This window comes from Magnolia sinica, chromosome 7, assembly GCF_029962835.1.
Source record: "Magnolia sinica isolate HGM2019 chromosome 7, MsV1, whole genome shotgun sequence".
Taxonomy (NCBI): domain Eukaryota; kingdom Viridiplantae; phylum Streptophyta; class Magnoliopsida; order Magnoliales; family Magnoliaceae; genus Magnolia; species Magnolia sinica.
The window spans coordinates 19430070-19449094 of record NC_080579.1 but is presented as its reverse complement, the minus strand read 5'-3'; positions in this window follow the sequence as shown (position 1 = coordinate 19449094).

Here is a 19025-nt window from a genome sequence, read left to right as displayed (position 1 = left end):
TAGGGATGGATAGCATAGATAATACACATACCTCATGGTGGGGACCACACTGATGGGAGGTGTGGAGCACACACATCAGTGGGTCCCGCATGGTGACCACCATAATGTTTATTTTCCACCCAATCCTATTGATAAGGTCATTCAGACCTGGGTCCACCAAAATGTTTATTTTCCACCCAACCTGTGGATAAGGTCACACGGACCTGGGTTGAGGAGGAAAAACAAATTTCATATTGATCCAAAACTTCTGACCCCAAAAAGGGTTTTAATGACAAACATTCAATTCAACCATTTCCTATGACGTGGGCCACCTGAGTATTGTATACAGCTGATTTTTGGGGGGCCCACTGTCCCGAAGGGGACCTATCAAATGCACGGTGTTGATGTTCTAACACATCATGGTGGGGTCCACGGTTGGGACCCGTGGTCCCAACCCAGCCCGTCCGTCCGTCCGCGTGCAGGCACTGCCTGCGTGCCTCGCTGCTGCATTTTTTTTGTTTTTTTTTAAATTCCGTAGTTTTTCACGTATAGGGCCCACATCTAAAAAATCCAACCCGGCCATTGGATTCTACGGCCCTTAATCGACCAAATGAGACCAATATGCGATACATTTTTGACGAATAGAAGAATCAATGTGGGTTTTAACAGTAATACCATTATTTCCTATAATATGGCTCGCCCGAGAATCGGATAGGTCTCAAATTTTGGCTCAACGCCTAAAATGATCAGAGGAAAAGGATGGACGGCTTGGATTTGATTTATACATCAAGGTGGGACCTACTTGAATGGCTTGCCCAAAAAGCTTTAAAAACTAAGTTTTTTTTATTAGCTTGTTAGTACACAACCATGTCAGTACACGCACTCCATGTTACCCACGCCTGTCCAGCGTCCAGAGATGCTGGACGGCATGGATATAAAACAAGCATCATGGTGGGGTCCACGTGGCAGCCCACCAAGGTTTGGATCAGTTGATGTTTGTATTTTCCTTCATCCAAGTTTGGACAGCAAGGTGGGCTCCACCAGTGGGTTGTAGTGTGGTCCACTAAATGGACAGCATGGATACAATATATATATCATCGGGTGGGCCATCAACGATGAAAGAGTGAGAGAGAGAGAGAGAGAGTAATAGAGAGAGATCGGTGGAGTGGAGGGACCCCGCCACTATGGGCCCCTCTTTAATCACAAACACATACATCAAGTGGGTCCCATCATAAGTGAGCCCCTTAGAAAGAGAATTAACGGTGGATCACCCACCTATCGACCTTCTCCTTGATCTCTTAGCCTCCTTAGCTCCTTGCCTTCACTTTTGATGGTGGTTGATGGAGTTTTGATGGTGGGGATGAGAGATGAGAGGGTGGGAAAATGGGCCACACTTGTTGCTCTTGGAAATGCTTAGGAAGGCTTGGTCGTATGGAGCTTGAGACAGTGTTTGAGAATTGAGATAAAGAGAAAATAAAGGATAAAAGGGATGGGTGGAATGGTGGTTGTAAGGAAGGGTGATGGGGAGGCATGGGTTTAGTTTGAAATTTTGTAAAGAGGGATGGGTTTGTTTGAAAACTTGTAAAAGAGGGATGGTGAGGGGAGAGAGTTGACTTAAGGGAAAAAGGAGGGATGGGTTATTATACTTAGGGTATGGTGTGTACTTAACTTGGATAATTGATTGATTGATGGGACACATTGTAGAGATTCCCTCGAAATTCGTAACATGCAGCATTTTTCTCCAAATGAACGTGGGCCCACATCTTCTAGCCTAGGTATTGGTTCGGTGCGTGAGTCACGGCATTGAAACCGCGGTCGCTATGATAAAAGTTTCGGATCGAGCCAACTTCGGTATACATGACCCGGCTTAGGATCGCGCGCAAACGTCGAATACAGGTCGAGGGTTACCAAAATTTGACCGGGATGACCGTGAAAGTCCACAGAATGGTACGGACTATGATACGGGTCTTACAGTTCGTCATGATATATGGACTAGTGAGACATCAAACGGGTAGGCTTGTATTAGCTTGCACCTTCGTCGTGATGCCTTGGGTGCATCGAGCGAAATTGGAAGACTTTGCTTCTATTTTAATTTTGTGCATGTATATGTTAAAGTCATCGATTGAGCATGCTTTATCTGTAAACTTCATCGTATGTTCATTATGGCTCGTATAATCCCCATTTTAGGTAATCACCACTATTGGAATTGTATTTTTGACTGTTAGCCCTATATTTCTGAATCTTTCATTATCTCTACCTCGCTTTGGATCCGCTAAGTGAATCGCATTACTCTGATTATCCTTGTGTGGAATGAATGTGAATCTGAATGAGGTCACATGTGCATTCTCATTAGGTTTACACCCAAAATCTCAGGATCGGGTCTCCGTACTCCGGTGCCGATTTTCGGGGCGTTACAGCATGCTAATTATGGTCATGTGGTTTGCAATGATTCATCACCTTAAAGGACCTGATAAGAGTATTTAGCATCGCATTAATGACAAAATACATAATGCCAAAGGAAAATCAAACGCAAACATCTTTAAGTGTGAATACAAATTCTGCATATGCCAAACACATAGTGTCTCTATGTGGCATCCTCATATTAGTCCATGTCAGGATGCTAAAAATGAGTGTAAAGAATGCCCCTCACATCCCTTCATATCGAGAGATGCGATGGGACGTTTGATATCCGAGTTTTCGGCTGTCATTTGATTTCATAACATGTGTTAGCAAGTTAATGCAAGCATCGAAATTCGGATGGTTCATAGCTGAAATATGCGCTCTTTTAAAGGGAAGCGAGTCGAGTGTAGTACTTGTCCTCTATTTATATATATTTATTAATTCCTTGAAATCAAAAGTCTTCAGCCAGACCGTGTTTGGTTAGTCATACATTTACTTAGAATAAATAATCATAAACTATAAGATGCCCTTATACATGTGCTTTCAGGTCGTCCTGTCACCCTTCTTTATTTTTATTTTATTTCTAATTCTAAGGGAAGTGGACGGCTGATGCCTTGGCCTCCACACCTTTCAGGTCTTTTGGTATTTTGCATGCAAGGATTTCTCAATGATCTCCCCATATGTCTCCTTCTCTAACTTTTTCTACGGGGCATTCGATTGTTGTTGTCGCAACTTACAGATTTCACAATTTCTGTAAATAAAAAAAAATCAAAGCAACCGAAAATAAAATAAGAGGCTGAATCACGTGTGATCACACTGTCCTTAAAGCGTTATTCACCCCTTCTCAGAATGATTGAGAATGCTAATAGGTTGCAGGCAAACTGCTTCTAGGATACAACGAGCCTGGGGTGTGGTTTTGTATTCAACAAATACAAAGAACCACAAATGGAACTCTGTATACACAATTTTTTTCTGGCAAATAAATAAAAGTAAAAAAAATTTCAATTTCTTAAAAGCAGATTAGAAAAATCTAGACCACTACGTTGGTCTGTTTCTTGAGGTCTTCTGGCTAAGGTTTGTTTGAACCTTGTTGACTGATCAGAGTACACAGTTGTTCTTCTGGTTGAGTTGTAAGTGAGAATGGTTTGTGTTGGTGATGGTCTGTTGTTAAGACTCAAATATTACATAATTTCCCCCATTTATATCTTGGTTTTATGAATATGAATCAGCTTAATGTTCTATTTTACTCATGTTTGTGTTGCAAGGTGAATTTAAGAGCTTAGATTGAAAAGGGTGCTGAAAGCATGGATTTGATGCTCAATAATCACCAAGGCAAAGGATGGATCTTAAGAGACCAAGATTGAAGAATTCACATGTCAAAGATCTAAGAAAACCAAATAAGGAATGAAGAGAATCAAATATTTGAAGTGAAGAAAAGGAATCTTGAAATCGTTCTGAAAAAACATATTCCAAAACTCTGGATCATTTTGTGAAATTGCGTAGAGTGAAATCTATTTTGAGAAACTGTACAAAATGAAGTCTATTTTAGCAAACTACGTAAATTTGAGGCGGTTTCTAGAGTTTTCCAACTAAGTGTGAAAGTTAGAGTTCCCCACTTATAAATAGGGATTCCCAGGGCATTCTTAAGCATCATTGAAAGCATTCAAGAGCAAGATTTAGTGTTTTTAGAGAGTTTTCGATTTTATTAAAGTTTTATAAAAAAATTTCTTTTAGATCTTTTTTATTTGCATTTATTTCTTTCTTGTTACTTTTCTATTTTGTAATTTAATTATATTTTTCTAAGTTCCCTCTAGCCCGAGCTAGAAGGGAAACACATTGGTTTAATATTTTCATAATTATGATGATTGATTGTTTTAATAATGATAAGAATAGTGAATGCATGTTATCAGTTGTTTAGGTTTAGCTTTTGATCCTCATGTGAGATCCATATGTTTCCATCATATGAGATCCACATTAATGGATAGGCGTACCCTAGATCAATTAGATTTCTTAGATAGGAGAGGTTCTCAACCTACTACATTTCTTTGATATTCATTATCTCATAAATATTAAATTCTTAAAATCACTGATGCTTGAGAATATATGTCAATGGTTCAAATCCATGAATTTCTAATATTTTATGTCATTTATTTAAAATGTTTAAATTATTTTATTTTCTGATTAGGCCGACCATAATGCTCGGATCCTAGTTGTGTTATCCAAGTCATCATAATTTTGGAACATTAACTTATGTGTGGAACTTTGAAGCTTGGGTGTTGTTTTAATTCAGTCGAATTACATCCATTCAAAATTCCCAAAATCATATCATCAGTTTAATTTTTATTACTTAGTTTGTTTTACATTTGATTTTCTCATTTTCGCAATTCATCTCCCTGTGGGATCGACCCTATATTCACGGGATATTACTTACGAACCTTGCACTTGGAGGCAAGCAATTATCTGTTGAACCATCCAGGTACTGTTTATATAGGCTAGGGTGGCTGACCGTTATGGTCCAGGGTTATAACTCAACATGACCGTTATTTGGCCATTGGTGAGAAACTAGCCGTTATTGGCAGTTTCTGACTGTTGTGCATGTGGGATTATTGCTGTTGCATGCTAGCCGTTTAGACTTACTGGCTAGCCGTTTTATGACCATTTATGATCGTTGTATGACTGTTGTGCATGTTGGATTAATGTTGCACGAGGAGTTACACCTCACTCCAATAGCTAGTTTCCAGCCTTTATAAAAGCCACACCGGTCTCATTCAGATCAGTTGTTCATTCCAGCCACCCGACCCATATTCTCTGTTGTAAGTGCAAAGTGCACCACTAGCTCCTCTACAACCACTCGACCAAGCAAATAAAAAGGTACTCTACACTGCATATAAACACTGTTTTTTATTCTGTCCTTTCTGATATGGGACTATTCCCAAAATGCCAAAATCGTAAGTTTTTTTTCAAGCAAAAATTTTATTTTATATATATATATATATATATATATATATATATATATATATATATATATATATATATATATATATATATATATATATATATATATATATATATTTTTTAATCAAAGTTTTTTCACGGCAATCCTCCACTTGATTGAAAATATTTTTAAAAAAAATATCTGCCATGCCAAAATATAAACAGTTTATATGCATAAAGAAAGATATCTTTCGACTTAAATATTTCCTTAGTGTTAGTATCTCAAAGCTCCATCGAAATTCTTGATAACCGTAGCTTTAAACTAGTTACTCCTAGATAATAGAACCAGAGAAACCTCACACATATTCAACCTGACAGAATTGTCAGGTTCTTGCTTTTATCTTGATTTTCTTATTTAGAATATTCTTGTTTAATGTTAAATTCGGATTCAGGATATTTGTTACTTGATATTGTTGGATTGTCTTATTTGATATGCCAACCATGTTTCCTATGCAAAATTACACTACTTATGGCTTACATTGTGGGCCAAAATACTATTACAGGGCATAAGCCTCTTTCATGGACTTCTAGAGTTTAGATTGCACCTAATGCAGCACGAAAGGTCTTCAGTATATACATGTGCACACAAAACTATATTATGTCCACAGAGATGTGAATACAACAATATTATCTTAAATTCTAGTTTTCGAGCAAAGATATGCATCCTATTTAAGTTAGGCACTGCAACCTATTATCAGGCATGCAATATAGAGAAAATGGATCAATAAAAGATAATTTTGCTAGTGCCACGACATTTACATGCAGCCAATTTTGCAGGATGACTGGTGCATAAGGGGGCTCCCACCATGAAGAGGACAATATACAAAATTAGGCTGCTCTGCCCCTTTACAAAAAGAATGGACAATTTTAAAAAATACACAACCATCCATATTCAGTAGACTGGCTTGATTTGTGTGTATGGTCATCTTCATTGTGGGGCCACCTTATGCACTTGGGATGTGTACTGCATGTGGGGCCAGCAAACCTTTAGAAAAGAAGAACAGTATCTTGGAAATTAATAAATGCAAATGTATTTGAGACAAATCACTCGACCTCCCCAATCTTGGGCAAAATGACTATATGATGCATTTAGACATTAATTCATGTATAACAGATCAACCAATTTGATTAATGTCTTTTTTTATGATTAAATTTGAGTAAAGGGACTTTTTGTGCATGTTTGATCATTTTTGTATGCATAGGATATTTTACATCTGGTGTTCCACATAAGCAATTTGGGAAAATCTCCATTTTTTTGGGTTTTGTTGATCTGCAGTTCTGTCTAAAGCTTGCATTAGCAACTTCCCTACCTGTATGTAATAGATGATTAAATGATTGTGTAATACATATATTGATACATAATCTAAATTTAGTTCAAGAAGGTATTAGATACAGAATCCAATATTGTCCATGAATAGAAGACCCGATATTTCATGTTCTTTTCCTTTTTCTTTTTCTTTTTCTTTTTTTTTAAAAATCTTTTTTCCCCCTTTTTTATGTCAAAGCTAGCTAGTTGATCATTGCATGAATGAGTAGGTTAAAAATCTGTGGTAGAGATTGAAGCACCACTTAGACTTTCGGTGACGATTTTGAGAAATGTCTTCACGAATACTTCTAAGAATACAAATTCTCAAGTAAAAGGTACCCAAAACTGCTTTCTAAGAATACAAATGGTTGGTTAAGTAATAGCGTTAGTATCTTTTCTGGATCTCTTAATTCATGGAAGCTTCTCCAATATCCTCTTCAACTTAAATCTTCTATATTCCTCTATAGTTATGAAATTTTCTAATTTTTACACAGCATTGTGTATTAATTAGCAACTTTCTAGTTTCTACCATTGGATTTCAAGCCATACAAAACAAAATGCAAATTGTTGCCTGTTTTATATGTTAAGGTGTTATGGAGTATTTGGCTCCTTGAGAGATGAATATATTTTTCCCATATCAATAAAATTACGGGTGTGACCCACTTTGGGCCTTCTTTGTCACACGTCTAACTTGTATTTGTCATTCATTTAGTGATGATTTGTTGTTGTCGTCACCTGGTATAACATCATATGTGAATGATGGTAGTATAGATGTTTTTTTCTTTTCTTTTATTGATTTTGAGATTTGTCACCCGGTATAACATCATATGTGAATGATGGTAGTATAGATGTTCTTTTCTTTTTATTTTTTTGATTTTGAGATCCTTCAATGACGTCATAGAAGATTTGTTTCTCTTGTTGCTATATTTAAAGAGGAATACTACTTGTAGGCATACATTTGTAAATCTCAAACTCAAGCACTTCACATGCGTTATGAGATGAACACGGTTCTACAAGAGAATGATTATCTTTGATAGACCTTCGAAGCTTTAATAGCTACTGATGTCTCTCATTATCACAGGTTTCTTCAATCCTCTTCCCTACTTCTGTACATCAATATCCAACCTTTGAATTATCCCGGCATTTCATCCTTTTCTTTTCAGTTCTCGATTTTACTGTTTCATATATTTGAATCAACAAACAGCCTGGAGATGGGAAACGCTTCATTTATACTCTTGGGAATGTAACATTTAGAAATTAAGAGTCTGTTTGGATGTGCAATCGATCTAAATTCCAATAATTAAATTGTAATGAAGTGGCACTACAAGAAATCGGACCTTAGCCGACCGAGGGGGCTACCCTTTAGTGGCGGCCAGTTTTGACGGCTGCGGGCAAAGGGGCCTATATTATATATATATATATATATAAAGAAAGAAAAAAGAAAGCCCTAATTAGCGCCGACTCTCTCCCTCTCGCTCTCGCTCTCTTTACCTCTCACTATCTCTCTCCCTCTCCCTCTCCATCTCCATCTCTCCCGTCCTCGATCTCTCTCCCCCATACTCTCTTGATCTCTCTCCCTTCCTCTCCCTCCCCCTCTCGATCTCCCTCTCCTCCCTCGTTTTCTTCGACGTGCTGTTCCTTCTTCGATCTCTCTCCAACAATCGAAGAAAATAGAAGAAAGAAAGGAAAATCAAAGGTACTCTCTCTCGATCTCTCTCCCTTCATTTCTGTCTCTCTCACTTACCCTTTCGATTATCAAAATTTGGGCAGCAGCCATTGCAGCAACAGCCATATCCGCCGCTGTCCATGGCCGCCGACATCTGCATGTTAGTTGTTTGGAGAAATGCTTCAACCAATGACATGTACCACTGTTGTACAATTAATCTCTCTGTTTCTTTCATGCTTTTTTGGCCCATCCATGAGTGGACTAGCCTGATATATGGGAGGGGAACAATCAACATTGATCCACCTCATTAGAGGCAGTGGTCCCATACCATTTAATGTTGCAATGGCCATGAGTTGAGTCAGATCTGACCACCTAAGCAGCCACATTTTGACTCACTTTTTAATTTCAGCACAGGACAAGTATTGGGCAGATCCAGGAATGTGGTGTTTTGGTATGCATTGATGCATATGGATGTATTGCCTGTTTGACGAAATTCCTCAACCAGACTCTGTTTCTCACCAATGAATCGTACCAGCTCCAAGTTGATTTCCCCAGGCATTACCTCATGGAAGCACCTCAAGTCAGTAAAAAAAAATTGTTTATGATTAGTTATAAGTAACTTTTTTACTTACAAGTACTGAATCAATTCAGTTATATGTGGATCCATCATGATGTTTTTGTTTCATCCATGCTGTCCATCCATTTTTTCAAATCATTTCAGGGAATTAGCCCAAAAATTAGGCACATTCAAATATCAAGTTGAATGAGAAACAGTAGTGATTGAACTACCACCATTAAAACCTTCATCAGGCTAAATGCTTTAGATCAAGCTAATATTTGTGTTTTCCATTCATCCTAGTCTGTATGACCTAACAACAAGTTGGATGGCAAATAAACATTACAGTGGGCCTTAGAAAGTCTTTAATGGGGATTATGTTCTTCTAGCGAACATGTATGCAAGTGCTAGCCAATGGAACAAAGTGACAAGAGTGAGAGAGGCAATGAGAAACAGAGGAGTTCAGAAACCAGAGCCACGTAACAGCCTCATCGAGCTACATCGAACAATTTAGCTTGAATCAGAATTTTCAAGGACTGTTGTGGATGCATTTCTTTCTTGTGTAGCAGATTTTCTATGTTGTTAGACTTCCCTCTTCTCTTTCTGTACTTTTCTCTCCCAACTTTTCTTTTTCTTCATTTTTTTTCTCCACCTGATTTGAAAATAGAAAGGGAATTCATATTTATTACTCTCCTTTCACTGATAGACAATTCACTTTCTAGGATAAAATGGTAAATTCAATAGAGCTATTGCATCTATTTTTTTTTTATTTTATTTTATTTTTTTTTTTTTTGCACCATTTAAAAATTGGCAGTGACTCATCCACCTTACATATCAGATTGATTTACAGCTATACACACCATCCATATTGTGGATCTCATTGTTGATAGAGCATTTCTAAAATCAGACATTTCTAAATCACACTGATCAAGCAATCCTAACCATCCAATTAATGGATATCATATGGATAGATGGTTAAAAATAAAAGTGAATGGTCCAAATTTGGAAGGACAAATCTGATGGTTAATGTTATCTTCTCAGTGAAGATTTTTTATTATGCACTTGTGCTCCATCCATAGATTTGGATGGTCTGGATTGCCATACAAGCATGCCATGTGTATGTCTAAAGTCTCACCACCATTTTCTAAATGGTGCAAAACTAACACTTGACTCCCCTTGCTCAAGACCTGACAGATGACTCTTTTTTTTCTTTTTTTTCTTTTTTTTTTCTTTTTAAATTTATGGGCAGTGAAAATTATAATGATCAAGAAATTCCAAGTATCGCATGGTAGCTTATGCTGAAATGAACATGAGATAGTGCCCATATCTGATGATCAGGATTCCTCTGTTGGGACGGTTTAATTGGGCTTTTTTTTTAAACAGTTTGTATTTTTTGGGTGGCATTTTTGTCACGCAAGTTTGCATGTTATATGTTGAAAGAAATGAAATCAGAAGTTTGGATCTCTCTCTCTCTCTCTCTCTCTCTCTCTCTCAGTTTGCTTTAATACTCTGGCAGAGTGTGATGAATGACGTGCAGGATATATATATATATATATATATATATATATATATATATATATATATATATATATATATATATATATATATATATATATATATATACATACATATATCTGTGTGTGTGTGTGTAGTTTTGCGATATTCCCCACCTTCTTTCATCTACCACTATGCGTCCAAGTCACAACTACTTAAATGCAGCAAAACTTGCATTTGAAATAACCATATAATCTTCCAAACATCAGTCAGTTTCAGCTGAACATCAGATTGGTGGAGATTATTTGGATGCAGCAAAACTTTCATTCATGAGAAGACAGGACCCAAACCATGATTCCATATGTTCCAAATTGGGCCTAAAATATTTTTAAATTACATTTTGTGCATCTTCACTCGTTATAAATGGAGTTGGACTAGTACAGCTTTTGCTGTTTTGAATTATTGCAATTTGACTCTTCGATGAAACTGCAACTTTGTTCCCAAAGGCTGCAAGGCTGAGGAACCTGACTTACTCTGCACCATTGTATGTGGGTGTCACAAAACATGTCATAAAGAAAGGGCATGACTTTGAAGAAGTCACAGAGACACAGGAGTTCACCAAAGTTTTCATTGGGAAGGTAAAATTTGAGCTATGAACTAAGGATTCAACCCAGAGCATGAATCTTGGTTGACTATATGCTTATTGTTTCCTTTATTATACTGGTATTATGTTTCAAGTTCCTATAATGCTGCGGTCTAGTTATTTTACATTGTACCAGAATTCAGAAAAAGATCTAACAGAACTCGGGGAATGTCCATATGACCAAGGTGGATATTGTGACTGATTCTGTCTTGTGCCTTACCATGCTAGTGCTAAAGTTTGGCATTCCTTGTGGTCTGCAGGGCTCTTCAGGGCTCTTCAGGGTGGTATATTCAGGCTACTCTTCCTTATATTTGGAGAGAAATGCCAATAATTATTGTGTTTCGAGCATTAGGGTTTGTTGCCAACAAGGATATATTAGAGCATATATGCTATGACTTTTCTGATACTCAGATGATGAAGTTAATTCCATCTAATGCAATTCCATACCATTTAATCCCGTGGTCCATACTCAGTTATTCTTAAGTATTCACTGCATGTTTTGTTGGCCAGATTGTAGTTCTGATTGGAAAAGGTCCTAGTCGCCTGGATATCTGTAGAGATATTTCAAAATTAGCTAAAGAAGTCCATCTAACATCAAGATCCATAGATGTTGAAGTTGCGAAGTTGGAGGGCCATGATAATATTTGGCAGAATCCGATGGTATGTTGACCCCTTTACTCTCACTACATCCTGTAGTTCCCACTACATAATTCCTTGCATTAAGGTGTCTGTGCACATGTCTATACTAGATTATGGATGTTGTATCTATCAGGGAATGCTCAAAATAAAATGCTAGATTATGGTTTTTTTTTTTTTTTCCCTTTTTAACTCATTTTTCTTTTCTTGTTTTGTTGGTGGCTGTGTTTCAGGATTCAAGCATTTGAAATGATGGCAATTGCTATGGTACGGAACAACCTCATATGTTTATACTAATATGGAATGGTTTATTGGGTTTTGTTTATGTTGATTAAATAATAATATTCTGATTTTTATTAGCAAAGATCGAAGTGTGAAAGAACTCTCAAGACAGAGCTAACATTTCTAAATTTTGCAACAAGGAGATCATCACTACAAGGATACATGTGGGTCACCTTTTCTTTTCTTTTTCTTTTCTTTTTTTTTAAAAACCTTTTGATAAGAAAGATTTTCTCTATTGCTACGGATTTTCGGTGGCCGTGATCTCTTTAGCTACGGATTTAAACCGTAGAAATTGTTAAAGAACTACGATACCAATAGCTACGGTCGTACTGTTGATAGCCATCTTTAGCTACGGATTTTATTCGTAGCTTTTGACCTATTTTATGGTAGTGTAGCAAAAAACTGATAATTTAGTGGTGTCCAGCACAACCGTCAGTAAAGGTCCTGACCGCCGGTAAATCCTTTACTGACCGAGGCTTTACCGGCTGTTAACTAACCACGGGTAAAGTATTTGCCCGCGGTGCCTTTACCGGCGGTTTTGGCCGCCGGTAAAAGACAGTTTTCTTGTGTGGAAGCTTAGAAAGTTTAAGGTATTTTGTCAATATTATTGCAATTGTTTTTGTTACAATTGTTACAAGTTTTAAGTCCAATTCAAATTAGAGGTGATCACAACTTGTGACTGCTTATTCTCTACAAAGAATCATGTAAAGAGTTAATAGCATTTGGGTGGTAAAAAGGTTGCTAGAGCCAATATATTCTTCCAAAAAGCTAACCATTGGAAGCTAAAGACTTACAATATAAACTCTCACTCAACTATTTGAAATGAAAGAATTCACATGGTTTTTGGGTCTTTGGATGGGTGAAGAATTTCACGGATCTTATTAGTGCCCAGACACTGTTACTTAGACACTTACTTTCTGAGGTTGGCCAAGATAACATTTTAAAACACTTGGAAACTCCTAGACACATGATCCTCATCTTTTGCTAGGGAAATCAAGCACACAAGAAAAGCAGTAGGGAAGAGACATTAGCGACAGGTATGGATACATTATTGATGTACGTAGAAATCAATGAAGATAGCTTAGATTGACACAGAAGTAGGCAAGATAGATGGGATGCTCTCTCTTCCTCCCTTGATTTATGTTGGACCTAGGCCAGTGGGGCCCACTAGTGAGCCATCACTAGTGGGTGGGTCCCGCAAGTTTAGACTTCTTCCGGCTTCTTCCATTATGAGAAAGGGTTCAAATTCAAATTTGAATGAGAGATAGGGAGAAGATCAGATCCTCTTATCTAGCATTCTTTCCTATAAAAAGGAAGAGACTCTTTTGTAAAACAGATCATTAGAAATACTGTGGGTATATAGAAATATATAGTGTGCATTATAATTTGTCCATTTTGGCTTGTCCTTGGGACGATTTAATTCATAGATCATGATCCGGGGCCATCTATACCATAGGATCAGAGGTGTGAATAGATCCATCTGCTCCAATAGTAGATAGGCGGGCCGTTGGATCGTTAAGCTTCTGCTTTGTAAGGGTTCCAAAAATTGTGTAGACCGTCAGATCTTGAGGGCTCACTTTCCGCGCTTCCTAACAATGGTATCAAAGCAATCAACATCGGATCTCTAATTATTTTCATCTAAAAAGATAAGTGGCCTTCTTTTTTTTTGATTGGATTCCTACTCATGGCTTTTGTATGGCATCAGATAAGTGTGCACACTGTGACTCTCGATGTGCACATATGCACCAAATTTGGGCTCACGTAGATGCATATGCACGTGTAAGATTTGAACTCATGGATGAGCATGACATCCATTTGGTCCCACCCAGAAAGTCAGTTCGGGCCACAGTTATCATGCGGGAGCTATTCAAATGGATTGTCCATATGATCAACAGTGCACAATCTAAGTACACCCATGGAAAACCTAACTAATGGGATGGATTTAATCTGTTCTTGGAGCATGATGGTGCTGGGTCCCATTTTGTTCGTGGCTCGGATCTACCACAAGTTTTCCTAAACTCTACGGTATCTCATCAAGCGTATCGCCTGGTGTCTCTTTTTAATGGGATAAGTTGATCTTTCTATTTCTGAAACGTTCAGTTGTATGGAATTTTCACCTACAACTATTCATTTCCTGCAAATATGTCATTTCTGATAAAATCCGATCTGCTCAGAAGGTAGATCACATCATTTAGATTGTGTGGAGAAAACAGAATGGTTGGTCCATTCATCAGACGGCTATTATATTGAAACCCATGGTCAGCCCATGGTCGGGCTCAATGTTTATCTGTGGACCACTTAATGAGTGGATTGGTCCATTTTTTTTCCTTCCAGGCTTTCTTCATGCTATGGCCTTCGGCTGATATGTTCTACTAAAGTGACACATCAGCGGATGATCGAAACGTGACATGTGAAATTTTTATACAGCATTACATGCCTAAATCTTTTTTTTTTTTTTTTTTTGCATGTAGTATGTTTCTGCCACGTTGCATGTGATTCCCAGGCACAAAGAAGGCCTTTTAGAACAGGGATCTTCATCTCAGCTACCATGTGTGATATATCTGGACCATGAGTTGTGTGCATAACGAGCCACACTCGCATGGTGTATTTAGAATCAATGGGATCCTCTTATATATGGAGGATTTGTGGACCCTGATCTATCCATGATTCAACCAACCCAGACCTATAGTTTGGATTACCGAACGGTGAGACCCACTTGTTATAATAGCTAGTCAACCCACGTGGGAAGCGGATTGGCTGGTGCACCTCACACCAGCTATATAGCTTCTTTATTGACATCAGCAACGCGTGGATCTGATCATCAGGCAGATAACTTGTGTATTACAAATGTGGAACAAATGGATGGCCTGGATTTGGGCAATGGCCCATCCATCGTGAGACCCACCAAATAGATGGCCTGGATCTGTTACATACACGCCACATTGGCATATGTGTGATAGGATTCCATACCCTACTCTATAATAGGCCATTATAAGAATCAGTTGTGGGTCTGATCACAAAGTATATGTTGTATCCAAATCATCCATCCATCTGGCGAGCTCAAAATTATGCATGAGAAGAAAAATAAGACAGATATAATTATCAAGTGAGCCACACGGATGGACGACGTGGATAATCCACATACATTTGCGGTAGGCCCAAGAGAGTTTACTAAGTACACAATCCGATTTTCATGTCGCCTGTAGCAATGTGGCACATGTACATGGGATAAGGGCCACTCATCTGGTAATCATGATGCACATGTGATAAATACATGATGATGCACAAGTCAAGTCCTGTGTGTAATGAATGCATGTATGCTTGTGATATGATGGGCCCAGGGATTGGCATACTGCTCAGATTTTCAGTTTTGACCAAGTGGGCCCATTTTTCAATGATCTAAACCGTTGAGATTGTTAGTCTGATTATAGATTACCCCTAAAATAAATATTTCCTAGATTGAACAATCCTATCAATATCACATCAACTAGATTATTGGCATATGAGATATACAAAGTGGGGCCCATAATATTAATTGTTAGATCACTGAATGGTCCAGTTACCCACTTGGAGTAACCCAAAACCCTACAGCTTTCTTGTAACTAATATGTATATTTCATATTTTATTTATTTATTTATTATGACATATACATATACATGTGTATGGATGTGATCTCCTTTATATCATTCTATTTACTATTGATCCAGAGATCATTAGTGATCGAAACGATCATTAACCATGATGATCAAGGTTGATGATAGGATCAATCATCAATATTGAACATTAATGGTAATGATCAGATCCATTACTAATGGTCATGATCACAGGTGAAGATAGAACTCTCTTCATATCTTAGCACTTCATTTTTCTTTCTAATGATGATGTTTATATGTGTGATATAATTTGGCTTGATGTGATTAGATATAGGCCCATTTTTCATTTGAAAATAGAAAACTTAGTGCTTATATTCCCTGTATATAAAGGTTGTGCATAACCTGAGTGGGAGTTTATTCTCTTCCACCAAATGATGCATGCAACCAAGTAATGGAAGGTTGCACATTATATAAATTTATTCTTATAAAAGCATTAGACTCATCTTAAATAGAAAACTTGATTGATCTACACCGCCCATTGAGATATGTAGACTTTCAGATCTCGTTAAAATGTGTTGACTACTTTTATACTTTGAAATTTTGTATAACACGTAGAAATGCTGATGATTAGAGTCAATACCTTAGATCATAGCTAAGTAGTGATACTTATGCAATGTAGAGATGGTTACCAAAGAGTTAATTGCTAAACAGCTGAAAGACAACATTTCAACAGTAACAACTATGAAAACTGGTCCCGCGCAGTGCAAAGCCTTCTGGATGAGGACATATCGCACACACTCGATGAGGTTCAAGAGGAACCCATACTGGCTGAAAATGGAAATTTATGAGAACATAGGGCTGCAATGACCCACTACAATAAGTGGCGTAAACAGAATCGTTCAACCCGTAATGTCCTTATTAGCACTATGCACAAAGAACTCATACCTACGTATGAAGTGCATGACACTGCTAAGGGAATCTGAGAAACACTGACAAATACCTATGGGCAAAAGTCAGATGCAAGAGTTCGGACAATGAAATTAGAATTCCAGGAATATAGGATGTCAATGGGCTACCCCATTAAAGATCATATCCGTAAGATGGAGGAAATGATAGGTGCCATTAGGAATGTTGGGTGTAAATTGACTGAAAATTAAAAGATAATAGCAATGCATCATTCCTTACCTAAATCTTAGGCCCCAATCAAAAGAATTCTGAATCATACTGATTCTATCACTACGTTCATAGATTTTTATGGCCACTTAGTATGAGAGGTTGAAATGAATGCAATTCAGCCAGGTTCGGCCAAGGCCCTTGTAGCAGAGACCCATAAGCGGAAAGCTAAAAAGAAACGGTTCAAAGCTCGCAAGAAGGTAAAAAAAATAACCAAGAACAGAAGTCCACAGCACCTCCTCCAAATCTCAAGAAGGGAGATGGAAAGAAGAAGCAGAAAAAGACAAATATAGTCTGCTTTGTCTACGAAAATTCTGGCCATTATGCTCGGCAGTGTGCCCATAAAAAGACAGTAATTCCTAAGTCACTAAATACTTTGTATATAGGCGTTTGTTCTGAAATCCTTTCCGTTGATACTATATCTAACAAGTGGATTTTTGATTTAGGCATAACAAAGCACATGACATGGAGTTGTTGAGGACTCAAGGAATTCCAGCCTATAGCTCAGGGAAGTTACAAGGTGTATATGGGAAATAATGTTGTCGAAGACCTACTAGGGATTGGAGTGTCTCATCTCCATACGAGCATAGGGAAAACAATAATTCTCCGTGATACTCTTTATGCACCGGGGATGCGTCGGAATTTAATTTCTGTTTATAAGTTATCATTTGATGGTTTTGATATTCGATTTTTCGGGACAAGAGTTTCTTTGAGACTAAATAACCTCATCTTTGCATGGAGAAATTTAATTTCAGATTTATTTATTCTAAACGTAGATACTGATAATGCACCTCTTGCTTTATCTGTTATGTCGAATGAAACTGTAGTATCTGAATCTCAAAAATAACATGCGAGGTTAAGTCACATCGGAAAGGATCGTATGACAAGACTAGTATGTTCTGGTCTGTTAAACTCTTTATCCAAAGTTGATTTGCCATTTTGTGAATATTGTATGTTCGGGAAGACTTCGAAGAAACGATTTCCTAAAGCGGCTAGGTCCAAGGGCACACTAGAGATAATCCATTAAAATATTTATGGACCCTTTAATGTACATGCCAGAAATGGATGTCAATACTTTGTCACTTTCATTGACGATTACTCGCGCTATGGATATGTTTATCTCATCGCATACAAATCTGAGGCTTTTGATTGTTTTCTTAAATATAAGGCTGAGGTGGAAAATCATCTTGAGAAAAAGATTAAAATCCTTCGATCTGATAGAGGTGGCGAGTATACATCTGAAACGTTTAAATCATATTGTGAAAACATTGAAATTATTCGGCAGTACATAATGGCTTACACTCCACAACAAAATGGTATTACAGAGAGAAGGAATAGGACACTATTGGACATGGTTAGATCGATGATGGCACAAGCCAATCTCTCTACCACATTCTGGGGAGACGCACTGTTAACAGTCGTCTATGTCCTTAATAAAGTCTCATCCAAATTCATTCTTAAACCTCATATGAGATGTGGTTTGGGAGGATTCTTTCTCTAGCCAACCTACGCCCTTGGGGATCTTTGGGATATACTTTGCTACCTACTACGCATAAAGGTAAACTTGATAATAAAACCATTGAATGCGTGTTTATAAGGTACCATATGCATTTAAAGGGATACGTTCTAGTTTATGAGGACCATGGACAATGGATTGAGATAGAATCCCGGGACGTGACCTTCGTTGAAGATAGATACCTCAGCCGAATGTAGCAAAAGGTTTCCATAGAACTTTTTGAAATACCCGATGTATCTCAGGAGAGTGGGAGTTCTGTTTCTCAAGATGATGATACTCGTATAATTCGTCAGAACAGTGGGAGAACATCTCAGCAGGCTCCTGAGTTACGTCGAAGTGAAAGAGGATTGACTCCTCGAAAATACTTTAATATTGAGGGGCAAACATTCTCTTGCGTTGCGGTTGATGATGATGAACCTGATTCATATCAGGATGCATTATGATCTTCTAACTCGGCCGATTGGGTGAATGCTATAGATGAAGAGATTGCTTCGATGGAACTTGTTGATCTGCCTTCCAATTGCAAAGCGATAGGTAATAAATGGGTACTAAAAATCAAAAGAAAAGCATATGGTACAGTGGACAAGTATAGAGCACGATTAGTTGCTAAAGGTTTTACACAAAAAGAATACATTGATTACGAGGAGACCTTTTCACCTGTTGCAAAGTTCTCCTCAATCCGTATGATCTTGTCCATTGTCGCAAGTTTAAACTTAGAGTTATATCAGATGGATGTAAAGACCGCATTCTTAAATGGTGATTTGGATGAAGTGATATACATAAAAC